This window comes from Diorhabda sublineata, chromosome 11 (genome assembly GCF_026230105.1).
Source record: "Diorhabda sublineata isolate icDioSubl1.1 chromosome 11, icDioSubl1.1, whole genome shotgun sequence".
Lineage (NCBI taxonomy): Eukaryota > Metazoa > Arthropoda > Insecta > Coleoptera > Chrysomelidae > Diorhabda > Diorhabda sublineata.
The window spans coordinates 2,741,741-2,757,460 of record NC_079484.1 but is presented as its reverse complement, the minus strand read 5'-3'; the positions used below and the strand labels follow the sequence as shown (position 1 = coordinate 2,757,460).

The following is a 15,720-nucleotide window of genomic DNA, read 5'->3' as shown; positions in this document are numbered from 1 at the left end:
TTATTCATACTTCGCAATTTCAGTGGTGGTGGTACAACGAATAAGTACCTACCTTTCAAAATTTTACAATATTTTGGAAAAAAAGGATAAAAAAAATTTTTCAAGAAAAATATCCAAAAAAATAAAAAAAATTTTTCACTCTCTCCACCATTTTTTTATGTAAAATGGTCTTCAGTGGTGGTGGTACCTCGAATAAGTACCCATAATACAATAATAATTTCGGATTAGTAATTAGGTTTAATTACATTTCCATACATAAAAATAAACCTCAAAATTAATAAAACCGGTATTCGGTTACTATTTTTCATCTATCCATTTCCCGCAAAAATTGACGATTAGAATATTTGTGGTTTGACGCTTCGCGGTGGCGCCGGCCCTGAACGCAGTCTCCCCGGTATGAAATTGCACATATGTCTCTGATACACTCCACTTCTGGGTACCCAATCGCGAAAATATAATAGCGATACTTGGCGGTCGTCATCGCATTCTCGCGTTACGATTCGGACGAGAGAGGGTACCCCATCTAGTACCCACCATATCTTACGCAGTGCGGTGCTGTGCGATTTTTTATTTAAAAATGTTTTGTTTCGTTTTATTAGAAATGACTTGCTCGAATTTTTTCGAGGAACACGAGTTATAACGGTGGTGGATGGTGTGTAGTTATTTTTATTCAATATTCGGAATTTCGTTACAAATAGGTAAGATGTTTGAGGTTATGTTTGTCGGCGTTCGTGCATGTTATTTTAACGGTAGTATTGCAGCGTTTAAAAGATTGATAGTAGTTAAAAAAAAAAACATTTTATCTTATTAGGGCCGTAAAATTGAAGACTCGACATACTTCTCTCAAAAATAATTCTACACATTTTACATAAAACTGAAATTGACTCTGAAACATTGAATTTTTTAACAGATTCAACCTAATTCACGAAAAATGTGAAGGAAAATCAATAAAAGGGCCTCTTAGCACCGTCAAATTTGACAAGCTCTTTATTTTGGTCTAAAATTTACGTAGAAAAAGTTGATGTAGCCGGAAAATGGATTATTTTAATTAATTAAGCGAAAAGCTTTAGAAAAAAAAATATTTTGTAACCGGACGGATAGTTGATAAGTAGAGTGCGAACCCCCCTTTCAAATTTCAAAAAACGCTTCGAAAATTTCCTAAAAATTTCAGCTTTTTACAACTATTTTCATAGTACTAAACTCTAGCTTTAAATAAATTTTTTTATTGACTTAAAGGTGAATTCTGAATGATACAATATGGAATTTCAATATTTCAGTAATCAATTTAAATAAAAAAAAAGGCTAAATATAAAAAAATTCCTCATAAGGGAGCTAGTGCCAAATTGGAACCGTTCATACTGAACACTATTCACGATTACACTGTCGGACACGTGTTTCGGTAATTATCGTCTTCAGAGATTCAAGATAACCCCTAGGTAATGACGTTTAAGATGACGTCATTCAATCTTTTCGAAAAAATATCGCTACCATTTTTCCTTTGGCCCTTTTAAGGACGTCGAAAATGTATTTTCCAACGGCTACAACCGTGTCTTGCCTGTTCTTGATATATTGAATGTCCTCAATGTCTTTTCCTTGTCTGATCAAACAATTATTTCATATTGTATCCCTTCTGTCCAAATTTTTGTTGTGCTTCCATCTTTTTGTCATTTTCTGCCATAATTACGATGCATGTAGTATAAATTCATCGGAATCATGTTGAGGTATCCTTTGTTTGTTTGTTGGTGTTCCGTTCTTTCCTCGACATTGGTGTGCTCAGACTGTCCCTTATTTTATCCTATTTTACATCAAAAAACCTTCTGATCTTTGTCCATTCAGTTGTACTTTCCGCTCTACTCTTCTACATACGCTTGTAATGTCTTTGGATTGTGTCGAATGCTGCATTCAGGTTTATATATGCAGAACTTCACTCATATTGTGACAAAAACTTCTTTATCGTCAAATTTTTTTCGACCCCAAGCTGATAATTTGATAGAATGAAATATAGAAGGAGAAAGAGGATTGGGCAGACAAGATATCTCCACAAAAATCCAGGAGAATGAATTAATACCGTTAGAGACAGGATAAAACTGTCAGGAATGATGGAAAACTCCATTAATGGATAGCAGAAGACTTTTTTTTAATTTCTTCTCGATAGAATAATACTAAAATACAATTTTATAGTATATAATTCATTTCTAGTTCAACAATACGCGTGGCATCACCTCAATGCGAACTTTAAAGTCTTTGTGTCACTTCATCGTTCATTTTTAATGAATTTCCGGCTCGAAGGACCACCACAACGAAAATGATGTAATCTTAATGTCTTTCATTCAAACGAATGATTGATAAACAAGGACTACTCCGTAGATTTTGATGTGTTACAAAACTAGAGGAGTTAGAGCTGCGTTTAAATGTCACCGTGGTTGAGTAGCACCGATTTTGTCGATAGAACTTGTACTTGCTATGATTTTAAGTGGACAAAATCAACATCAACCATTTGGTGATGAAAGTCTTCCGCGGGTAACTGGTTTCGTTGGTAAAAATTAAGAGGATGTTTGAATAAGATCTAAGGTGCACCATAACCTTAAAAAATCTTGTATCTCAATTAATTTAGAGCTACATATCTCAAATTAACATAGAAATAGAGTTGGAAACATGTTTAAGTATTTTCCACTAATCAGTTGAATATTATTTATCTATAAAACTTATTTACTCAGTTTCTTTTTGTGTTCTCAATATCAAGTAAGTCATTTGCAAAAGTTTAAGTTCATTTTTTATCTTTATTTACATTTCAAAATAAACATAGATCAAATGAAACTCGATATTTCATTATAAACATTTTATGTGGGACGTTTTTTGTGTGAAATTACCTATTTGACAAGTATGTTTTCATTATAAAATGTACGATTATTTTTTTGGAATTAGATCTTATGAAATGAGAGCAATTATTATTTGAAATTGAACTGGTGAAGAAGAGGAAACGTTATCAAATAAGTTGAGAAATTGGTGAGGAAATGCCAAGTTGGAAGGTGGAATAATCTGTTTTAGCGTCCGACTGAACTTAACTAAAAATAAAACATACGTCATAGCGTTGTTTTACTAATTTTCAAAGGTTAATTTGTGTCGATTCGAATATGTAGAGTACGATTTTTTATAAAAGGTCGTAAGTACCAAAATTTTGATTCATATTAAGAGATTTAAAAAACATAGAAGAAATCGATTCAAAAACTGTTATATTGAAGGAAAGAATCCAAAAATATACAAAATATCCATACAAAAACTGTTATGTTGACAAACATGAAAGAAATCAATACAAAAACTGTTATATTGAAGGAAAGAATCCAAAAATATCCATACAAAACTGTTATGTTGACAAACATGAAATAAATCGATACAAAAACTGTTATATTGAAGGAAAGAATCCAAAAATGTACAAAATATCCATACAAAAACTGTTATATTCAAGAAAGAATCCAAAAATATACAAAATATCCATACAAAAACTGTTATGTTGACAAACATGAAAGAAAACGATACAAAAACTGTTATATTGAAGAAAAGAATCCAAAAATGTACAAAATATCCATACAAAAACTGTTATTTTGAAAAACATAATAGAAATCGATACAAAAACTGTTATATTGAAGAAAAGAATCCAAAAATGTACAAAATATCCATACAAAAACTGTTATTTTGAAAAACATAATAGAAATCGATACAAAAACTGTTATATTGAAGAAAAGAATCCAAAAAGTGCAAAATATCCATACAAAAACTGTTATTTTGAAAAACATAATAGAAATCGATACAAAAACTGTTATATTGAAGGAAAGAATCCAAAAATGTACAAAATATCCATACAAAAACTGTTATATTCAGGAAAGAATCCAAAAATATACAAAATATCCATACAAAAGTCGTTATGTTGAAAAAAATACAAGAAATCAATACAAAAACTGTTTTATTGAAGAAAAGAATCCAAAAATGTACAAAATATCCATACAAAAGCTGTTATGTTGACAAACATGAAAGAAATCGATACAAAAACTGTTATATTGAAGGAAAGAATCCAAAAATATACAAAATATCCATACAAAAGCTGTTATGTTGACAAACATGAAAGAAATCGATACAAAAAATGTTATATTGAAGGAAAGAATCCAAAAATGTACAAAATATCCATACAAAAACTGTTATTTTGAAAAACATAATAGAAATCGATACAAAAACTGTTATATTGAAGAAAAGAATCCAAAAATATCCATACAAAAACTGTTATTTTGAAAAATATAATAGAAATCGATACAAAAACTGTTATATTGAAGAAAAGAATCCAAAAATGTACAAAATATCCATACAAAAACTGTTATATTGAAGAAAAGAATCCAAAAATGTACAAAATATCCATATAAAAACTGTTATGTTGACAAACATGAAAGAAATCGATACAAAAACTGTTATATTGAAGAAAAGAATCCAAAAATGTACAAAATATCCATACAAAAACTGTTATATTGAAGAAAAGAATCCAAAAATGTACAAAATATCCATACAAAAACTGTTATATTGAAGAAAAGAATCCAAAAATGTACAAAATATCCATACAAAAACTGTTATATTGAAGAAAAGAATCCAAAAATGTACAAAATATCCATATAAAAACTGTTATGTTGACAAACATGAAAGAAAACGATACAAAAACTGTTATATTGAAGAAAAGAATCCAAAAATGTACAAAATATCCATACAAAAACTGTTATATTGAAGAAAAGAATCCAAAAATGTACAAAATATCCATATAAAAACTGTTATGTTGACAAACATGAAAGAAAACGATACAAAAACTGTTATATTGAAGAAAAGAATCCAAAAATGTACAAAATATCCATACAAAAACTGTTATATTGAAGAAAAGAATCCAAAAATGTACAAAATATCCATATAAAAACTGTTATGTTGACAAACATGAAAGAAAACGATACAAAAACTGTTATATTGAAGAAAAGAATCCAAAAATGTACAAAATATCCATACAAAAACTGTTATATTGAAGAAAAGAATCCAAAAATGTACAAAATATCCATATAAAAACTGTTATGTTGACAAACATGAAAGAAAACGATACAAAAACTGTTATATTGAAGAAAAGAATCCAAAAATGTACAAAATATCCATACAAAAACTGTTATATTGAAGAAAAGAATCCAAAAATGTACAAAATATCCATACAAAAACTGTTATATTGAAGAAAAGAATCCAAAAATGTACAAAATATCCATATAAAAACTGTTATGTTGACAAACATGAAAGAAAACGATACAAAAACTGTTATATTGAAGAAAAGAATCCAAAAATGTACAAAATATCCATACAAAAACTGTTATATTGAAGAAAAGAATCCAAAAATGTACAAAATATCCATATAAAAACTGTTATGTTGACAAACATGAAAGAAAACGATACAAAAACTGTTATATTGAAGAAAAGAATCCAAAAATGTACAAAATATCCATACAAAAACTGTTATATTGAAGAAAAGAATCCAAAAATGTACAAAATATCCATATAAAAACTGTTATGTTGACAAACATGAAAGAAAACGATACAAAAACTGTTATATTGAAGAAAAGAATCCAAAAATGTACAAAATATCCATACAAAAACTGTTATATTGAAGAAAAGAATCCAAAAATGTACAAAATATCCATATAAAAACTGTTATGTTGACAAACATGAAAGAAATCGATACAAAAACTGTTATGTTGACAAACATGAAAGAAAACGATACAAAAACTGTTATATTGAAGAAAAGAATCCAAAAATGTACAAAATATCCATACAAAAACTGTTATTTTGAAAAACATATTAGAAATCGATACAAAAACTGTTATATTGAAGAAAAGAATCTAAAAAGTGCAAAATATCCATACAAAAACTGTTATTTTGAAAAACATAATAGAAATCGATACAAAAACTGTTATATTGAAGAAAAGAATCCAAAAATGTACAAAATATCCATATAAAAACTGTTATGTTGACAAACATGAAAGAAAACGATACAAAAACTGTTATATTGAAGAAAAGAATCCAAAAATGTACAAAATATCCATACAAAAACTGTTATTTTGAAAAACATATTAGAAATCGATACAAAAACTGTTATATTGAAGAAAAGAATCTAAAAAGTGCAAAATATCCATACAAAAACTGTTATTTTGAAAAACATAATAGAAATCGATACAAAAACTGTTATATTGGAGAAAAGAATCCAAAAAGTGCAAAATATCCATACAAAAACTGTTATATTGAAGAAAAGAATCCAAAAATGTACAAAATATCCATATAAAAACTGTTATGTTGACAAACATGAAAGAAAACGATACAAAAACTGTTATATTGAAGAAAAGAATCCAAAAATGTACAAAATATCCATACAAAAACTGTTATATTGAAGAAAAGAATCCAAAAATGTACAAAATATCCATATAAAAACTGTTATGTTGACAAACATGAAAGAAATCGATACAAAAACTGTTATGTTGACAAACATGAAAGAAAACGATACAAAAACTGTTATATTGAAGAAAAGAATCCAAAAATGTACAAAATATCCATACAAAAACTGTTATTTTGAAAAACATATTAGAAATCGATACAAAAACTGTTATATTGAAGAAAAGAATCTAAAAAGTGCAAAATATCCATACAAAAACTGTTATTTTGAAAAACATAATAGAAATCGATACAAAAACTGTTATATTGAAGAAAAGAATCCAAAAATGTACAAAATATCCATATAAAAACTGTTATGTTGACAAACATGAAAGAAAACGATACAAAAACTGTTATATTGAAGAAAAGAATCCAAAAATGTACAAAATATCCATACAAAAACTGTTATTTTGAAAAACATATTAGAAATCGATACAAAAACTGTTATATTGAAGAAAAGAATCTAAAAAGTGCAAAATATCCATACAAAAACTGTTATTTTGAAAAACATAATAGAAATCGATACAAAAACTGTTATATTGAAGAAAAGAATCCAAAAAGTGCAAAATATCCATACAAAAACTGTTATTTTGAAAAACATAATAGAAATCGACACAAAAACTGTTATATTGAGGAAAAGAATCAAAAAATGTACAAAATATCCATACAAAAACTGTTATGTTGAGAGAAAATCGATACAAAAACTGTTGAATAACAGAACAAGAAATTGTATTATTTTTCAAATTGTTGGCATTCCGGAGCACTTCATTTTAGGATACTTTCTCTTTATTAAACAATTATTCATTTCTTTAGCGGGACAATTAAAAACGTCCGAATAAACAAAAAATGTTTTCACATGAATTTATCAATAAAGATCCAGTTTTTCCATTAACCCTCTTGATTAGTTTGTATAAATATCAGGGTCAATACTATGTTGCCGGAATTATCGGTAATTCTGCAAAACTATCGAAAACAATACAAGCTGGAAATATTCGGAATAATTATATACGAGGTCTGACTATTAAAAAACGACACTGCGCGTCTAGAAGACGCTCTAGACGGGTGGGGACCCGATTTCAGTCGATGGAAGTGATGAAGCATTGCTTGACGTTATGTTTTTGTTTGTGATGTGTACGTTTGTTAATCGACTCGACTACACGTTTTTGATTTATTTTTTAACGACCTTTTTCGTAACCAGTCTAGTTATTTAATAGCCACACCTCGTACATATCATAAAAAAGGTTAAAGAACTAATAAAAACCATCTGTTCTCATCAATTGTTCCAACTGTTTTGTGTTAATTGAAGGTAAGAGGCTTCTACACAGTCATAACTTAATAACTTACACATTCAATAACAACTAACAGTATCTAACATGTCGTTAATGTCCTCTGGCGTTATATTTTTGTTTGTGATGTGTACGTTTGTTAATCGACTCGTCTACACGTTTTTGATTTATTTTTTAACGACCTTTGTCGTAACCAGTCTCGTTATTTAACAGCCAGACCTCGTATATTTACTGCTATAAAATAGGAAATGAATCATAGTTAAATTACAGAGATATCATCAATTATATTAACATTGAAATGAAGTTGTTTTGATTACTATGAAAAAATTTACGTCATTGTAAAATTCAATCCTCGGTCTAATGAACAAAAAACGAGTTTTTGCAATCGGATTTCATTTTACGAAAAAAAAAAAATAATAATTTCCTTAAATACATGATACAATCTGTCCATTCTTTTGCCTCACTATTACAAGATATGGGGAGAGAAGATTCAGGACAAATTAATAATTTCATAAATTTCACTTTATATTGTACAATTTTGAGTTTAACTGTTCATAAACAATCATTATAATGATTCGAATTTCAATCGGAAATTGTCGATGGTAGATATTGAACGTTTTGTTCTTGTTTAAAAAAACATTATTAATAGATTTCAATTTTGAAACTAAATTTCATCTAGTTTGAACATATATATAACAATCAATCGTTTCACACTTTCGAAACATAAACAATTTTATCTATTTTTAAAATAAATTAGCAACAATTCATATATTGTCGACAGTAACAATTATTATTAGATTTGGGCTGAAACTTTTTATTTAGAGAGTGTGGCAATGCATCAACGACCTTGGAATGGAAATAAACTGCTCCACAAAAGTTAAGGACGTCTATAAATATTAAATACATAAATTTAAATTATTACATACCAGAAGAAAACTGAGAGAACTAACAAAAAACTTGATTTTGGATTTATGAAAAAAATTACATAATTGACAGAATTAAAACTTGGGGGTTACTTAATAAAATGATCTGTTCTCATCAATTGTTCAAACTGTTTTGTGTAAATTGAAGGTAAGAGACCTCTAATCAATTAGAATTTAATAACTTACACAATTAACAGTATCTAACAAGTCGATAATGACCTCTGACAACCTATCGGTGACCTTAGTACGTACCCTTGACAATGGTACCGTACGTGTTTGTTAATCGACTTGAACTACACGTTTTTGATTTATTCTTTAACGAACGTCACAGTTTGTTAGTGCCATCTTATAATTTCGTTCTTTTAATCGAAAGAGCAATGATAGAAATTGTAATGATGGTGGGTGACTGCAATAGATTTCGAAGAAGTCCTCCAAATGCTAGCGTAAGCAGAATTTTTGTAAAATTCGATGAAACGGGAAACGAAATCTGAAAGACGAGGTGGAATAAGTATCTAAAGAAAAGTTTTACTTGCCATTAGAAGACAACCCTACAACAAAATGTCGTTTGTAGTGAAATTTCTCAAGAAAGACGCATACAAAGTTCAACTTGTTAGCACGAACTGTCAGGAGATGGTACAGAACGGAGGTTTGGAATTTGGTGATATCTTCATGGGGCGTTGTGAAGAAACGTTGGGATATGGGAAGATTTATTGGTTCTTATTTCTTCCCAGAGAATTTGTATATTCATATGGCAGTGCTATAATATGGAAAATTTAGATCCTACTAGTTGGTTGGTTTTTCTTTGTGTGTCATTTAAAATTCGAATCTACGTTAAAAGACCAGACAATTTAGAAAGAATAATAAAATTTTTCACTACTGTTTCTTATTTTTCCTTCCTTTTTTATGAAGTTTCTCACTATTTCTTTCATTTTTACTGTTTCTCAATTTTGACTTCGTACTGTTCTTTAATGTATGTTCCCTATTGTTTTTTTAGCGTTCCTTTCGTATTTTTTGTTACTTTCTGTTTCTTATTGTTTTTTACTGTTTCTTTCTGCTTCTGATAGGTTTTAACTATTTTTTATCGTTTCTCTCTCACTTCCCTTTTTACTATTCCTTATTTTTTTGTTTCCTTCTTACTGTTCTTAATTTTTTTCACTTTATCTTATGATTTTCCACTGTTTCCTACTCATCGTTTTTTTTTTCTTACTATTTTTGGTTTTTTGCTTTTTCATACTTCTTTCTTCTTGTTTCTTGTTGCTTTTTTACTATTTCTTATTATCATTCTTTGTTTCCCACTCATTGTTTCTTTCTTCTAGTTTATTTTTGCTTTTTTACTGTTTCATATTGTTGATTTTTTAATGTCCCTTTCCTATTGGTTCTTTTTACCTGTCCCTTACAGTTTTCACTGTTTCTTATTGTTTATTTCTTTCTTCCTCTTCGTTAATACTTTTTTACTGTTTCTAATTTCTCATTATTTTCCACTGTTTCCTACTCATCGTTTTTTTTTCTTACTATTTTTTGTTTTTTGCTTTTTCATACTTCTTTCTTCTTGTTGCTTTTTTACTATTTCTTATTATCATTCTTTGTTTCCCACTCATTGTTTCTTTCTTCCAGTTTATTTTTGCTTTTTTACTGTTTCATATTGTTGGTTTTTTATTGTCCCTTTCATATTGGTTCTTTTTACCTGTCTCTTACAGTTTTCACTGTTTCTTATTGTTTATTTCTTTCTTCCTCTTCGTTAATACTTTTTTACTGTTTCTAATTTCTCATTATTTTCCACTGTTTCCTACTTATCGTTTTTTTTTCTTACTATTTTTTGTTTTTTGCTTTTTCATACTTCTTTCTTCTTGTTTCTTGTTGCTTTTTTACTATTTCTTATTATCATTCTTTGTTTCCCACTCATTGTTTCTTTCTTCCAGTTTATTTTTGCTTTTTTACTGTTTCATATTGTTGGTTTTTTATTGTCCCTTTCCTATTGGTTCTTTTTACCTGTCCCTTACAGTTTTCACTGTTTCTTATTGTTTATTTCTTTCTTCCTCTTCGTTAATACTTTTTTACTGTTTCTAATTTCTCATTATTTTCCACTGTTTCCTACTTATCGTTTTTTTTTTCTTACTATTTTTTGTTTTTTGCTTTTTCATACTTCTTTCTTCTTGTTTCTTGTTGCTTTTTTACTATTTCTTATTATCATTCTTTGTTTCCCACTCATTGTTTCTTTCTTCCAGTTTATTTTTGCTTTTTTACTGTTTCATATTGTTGGTTTTTTATTGTCCCTTTCCTATTGGTTCTTTTTACCTGTCCCTTACAGTTTTCACTGTTTCTTATTGTTTATTTCTTTCTTCCTCTTCGTTAATACTTTTTTACTGTTTCTAATTTCTCATTATTTTCCACTGTTTCCTACTTATCGTTTTTTTTTCTTACTATTTTTTGTTTTTTGCTTTTTCATACTTCTTTCTTCTTGTTTCTTGTTGCTTTTTTACTATTTCTTATTATCATTCTTTGTTTCCCACTCATTGTTTCTTTCTTCCAGTTTATTTTTGCTTTTTTACTGTTTCATATTGTTGGTTTTTTATTGTCCCTTTCCTATTGGTTCTTTTTACCTGTCTCTTACAGTTTTCACTGTTTCTTATTGTTTATTTCTTTCTTCCTCTTCGTTAATACTTTTTTACTGTTTCTAATTTCTCATTATTTTCCACTGTTTCCTACTTATCGTTTTTTTTTTCTTACTATTTTTTGTTTTTTGCTTTTTCATACTTCTTTCTTCTTGTTTCTTGTTGCTTTTTTACTATTTCTTATTATCATTCTTTGTTTCCCACTCATTGTTTCTTTCTTCCAGTTTATTTTTGCTTTTTTACTGTTTCATATTGTTGGTTTTTTATTGTCCCTTTCCTATTGGTTCTTTTTACCTGTCCCTTACAGTTTTCACTGTTTCTTATTGTTTATTTCTTTCTTCCTCTTCGTTAATACTTTTTTACTGTTTCTAATTTCTCATTATTTTCCACTGTTTCCTACTTATCGTTTTTTTTTCTTACTATTTTTTGTTTTTTGCTTTTTCATACTTCTTTCTTCTTGTTTCTTGTTGCTTTTTTACTATTTCTTATTATCATTCTTTGTTTCCCACTCATTGTTTCTTTCTTCCAGTTTATTTTTGCTTTTTTACTGTTTCATATTGTTGGTTTTTTATTGTCCCTTTCCTATTGGTTCTTTTTACCTGTCCCTTACAGTTTTCACTGTTTCTTATTGTTTATTTCTTTCTTCCTCTTCGTTAATACTTTTTTACTGTTTCTAATTTCTCATTATTTTCCACTGTTTCCTACTTATCGTTTTTTTTTTCTTACTATTTTTTGTTTTTTGCTTTTTCATACTTCTTTCTTCTTGTTTCTTGTTGCTTTTTTACTATTTCTTATTATCATTCTTTGTTTCCCACTCATTGTTTCTTTCTTCCAGTTTATTTTTGCTTTTTTACTGTTTCATATTGTTGGTTTTTTATTGTCCCTTTCCTATTGGTTCTTTTTACCTGTCCCTTACAGTTTTCACTGTTTCTTATTGTTTATTTCTTTCTTCCTCTTCGTTAATACTTTTTTACTGTTTCTAATTTCTCATTATTTTCCACTGTTTCCTACTTATCGTTTTTTTTTCTTACTATTTTTTGTTTTTTGCTTTTTCATACTTCTTTCTTCTTGTTTCTTGTTGCTTTTTTACTATTTCTTATTATCATTCTTTGTTTCCCACTCATTGTTTCTTTCTTCCAGTTTATTTTTGCTTTTTTACTGTTTCATATTGTTGGTTTTTTATTGTCCCTTTCCTATTGGTTCTTTTTACCTGTCTCTTACAGTTTTCACTGTTTCTTATTGTTTATTTCTTTCTTCCTCTTCGTTAATACTTTTTTACTGTTTCTAATTTCTCATTATTTTCCACTGTTTCCTACTTATCGTTTTTTTTTTCTTACTATTTTTTGTTTTTTGCTTTTTCATACTTCTTTCTTCTTGTTTCTTGTTGCTTTTTTACTATTTCTTATTATCATTCTTTGTTTCCCACTCATTGTTTCTTTCTTCCAGTTTATTTTTGCTTTTTTACTGTTTCATATTGTTGGTTTTTTATTGTCCCTTTCCTATTGGTTCTTTTTACCTGTTTCTTAAAGTTTTTACTATTTTTTACTTACTATTTCTTACCGTTTTTCACTTATTGTGTCATTCCTACTGGTTTTTATTGTTTCTTACCGCTTCTTATTGCGTTATACCGTTTCTTGTTTGTCTTTTATTGTATCTTTCTTACTGTTTCTTATTGTTCCATTTGTCTGGTGCCTTTTTTCCTATTTCTCATTGTTTTTCGTGTTTTCTTATGTTTACTTTATATTGTTTCATTTAAACTTATCGTTTCTTAGTGTTTTTTACTTTTTCTTATTAATTTTCTACTTATTATTTCTTTTATATTATTTTTGACTGTTTTACTATTTCTTATTTCCCTACTTTCTTGCCATTTCCCACAATTTCTATCTTATCGGTTCTTACTTTTTCTTGTGGACTTATTTATTACTGTTTTATTTCACGTATATACTTAATATCAAACTGGGAAGGTGGAATTATGATTAGATATTTCAAATACCTGTTCAATAACATGCTGCGGTCAATTAGTTTTTTTTTTCATTCGTTTTTAAATTGAAAAACCGTTCTTGGTGTTGATAATTTTAGGTTGGCAGAAATGCGATTTCAAAATAATCGATTTCGAAGAAATTGTTTAGAAAGTGCCGTAAACCAATTTTTACTTTCTACACATTAAAACGTATTATTATAAGGAACAATTACTATTATTACGAGAAGAGTTAAGGTTCGGTAATTATCGTTAAAATCAATTTAATGACAGGATTCAAATTATTAGATTAAATCTGTATTCTATATACTATAATTTGAATGTAGGACAACAACTCTCTAAAAAGGTGAATAGATTAATTTCAGTCATTCGAGTCATTCACTTTTTTTAACCAATAAACTCGTAAAATTCAAAAAACTCTTGCACTAGATACAAAATATGGGGTTCGGTTTATATGGGACAAACATAGAACAAGAATCGCAAAAGGCAAAGATTCATTAATTCAAAATCATTGTTTCAAATTCAGACTTTCGAATTTATTTAGAAATTAAATGTAATTGTACTTTTTGGTGTCTCATTTTTTACATTGTACCAATAAATAATAAAGTTACTGAACGTATGATTTACTGTTATCTATACCGTTATAAAGTAGGTCATAACATTGATGAAAAAGCAAAAATTTTAACAAGTTTTGGGATCAAAGTCCTGTATTGTGATACTTTTAGTGTTTTTCGCCGCACTATGCGTAAAAAATCGCGACCGCATGAATCCGAATGACTGCGCCAGTTATATTCGAAGCAAATGATGTTTTGGGAATAATTGGAAATGTCAATGCCATTAGAGCATCGTAGAACCATTAATTGTGATTGGTACGCCAGCGGAAGTGTTCGAAAGAATCAAAAGACGCAGAAGACGAATCACTTTCCACGTTTTTGAATAGTCAAAACATCGAATTGATAAGAAAACGTGGTAGAATCACTACCAAAAACACTGAGATCAAAACAACTTTCAAGTCAAGTCAAAATCCGAAAGTATGGAACAATTGGAAGATCAGCAGTTCTAGAAACCTCAGAATAAACGGTAAATATGGAAAAAGAAAAATGGCAGAAGGTATCTGAAGAAGAATGATATACAAGAAGCCTAAAATAACACAAATGGTTCAAGAACAAGATGGTTGGCATATATTAGCAGGTTGCTACAGCAGAAAATAGTGAAAAAAGTGCTAAAGAAATGAGAAGGAGGAAGTTTGAGGAAAAAACGGCTAAAAGAAATCAAGCGGGATATTGATGAGGTTGGAAGAAGTACCAAGCGGAAAAGAATAGTGAAACCAAGGGTCTAGAAGACCTGTAAAGATGAAATATATATATATAGTCCTAACGTCTATAGGCAATATTTTGCCTTTGAATAGAGTCTAGAGGTGTTTTAGATCTTTAATGCAGTTTAAAAATCCTTTTAGTACCTGATGCTCAAAGGAATCAACATTTTTGACTACGAGAATACACACAATTTTTTTGTATTTCATACCTCAACCCACATCTGTTACTTTAAGAGGTCTGGCTATTAAATAACGAGACTGCGCGCCTAGAGGGCGCCCTATGGGGTCAAAGACGATTGCTATAAATTGTTGCAACAGGCCTATGAGGACAATTCTGTATTCCAGAAGGTCAAAGTGTCAACCAGACCATCCTATTTGTCAGTTTTGTCGAAACAACTCGTGGATTTTGCTTCAGGACAACGCACCGCTGTACTAACCAGATTTGGCACCGTGCAACTTTTTTGTTTCCGCTTTGAAAGGGACCCGATTTGTGTCAATGGAATGGGTGGAGCCCAAAAACGGTGCAGCACTGCTGCGATCAATGGAAAAAACGTATGGAAAGGTGTGCGGCGAGGGGAAGGGAGTATAATGAAGGGGAGCATTCGAATGTAGAATAATTTTTTATCAGTTTCGTTATTTAATAGCCAAATCTCGTATATTTATGAGATGGAATAAAGGAAAAAAATAAGATATCTAATGAGGTCGACCAGAAACGGAAGCAGACATCATAATATTATCAGTATTTTTAAATTAATATATCCTTATCGGTGGATTAATAATATTCGTATATATATATTACAATCTACTATATACATTTCAGCTAAAACAAACGATATCATTGACGGTTTTTTCCGGTTAATGTTTTCATTCAATCTTAACAACAACATGCCTTATCGTTTGGAATTGTCAACGGGATAAAACGAGAGAAAATTGACAATTTTCACAATTGATCACTGGAAATCACTAGAAATTATTCAATTATGAAAATGTCGCAAGCAATCTTCTCAAGGTTTAGCGCCAAATTAGAAATCTTCTATCTTGTGTCATGTCTTTTATTTGACCTCTGTTGTCCAAGCCTTGTTACGATAACATAACAGGACCGGCTTCACGGTCT

At 29.0% G+C, this 15,720-nt stretch overlaps 1 protein-coding gene across 4 annotated transcripts in view; it reads left to right on the top strand.

Annotated features, from left to right (window-relative positions):
* Window positions 1-442: 442 nt before the first annotated feature.
* LOC130450507 (G protein-activated inward rectifier potassium channel 3) overlaps window positions 443-15,720 on the top strand; it is a 49,108-nt gene continuing 33,830 nt past the window's right edge. The window contains exon 1 of one of the 4 annotated variants that reach the window (XM_056788939.1): window positions 443-698. The gene's annotated coding sequence lies outside the window, so the exon portion shown is untranslated. The remainder of the gene's footprint in view (window positions 699-15,720) is intronic. The other 3 variants (XM_056788938.1, XM_056788940.1, XM_056788937.1) reach the window with 3 other exon arrangements.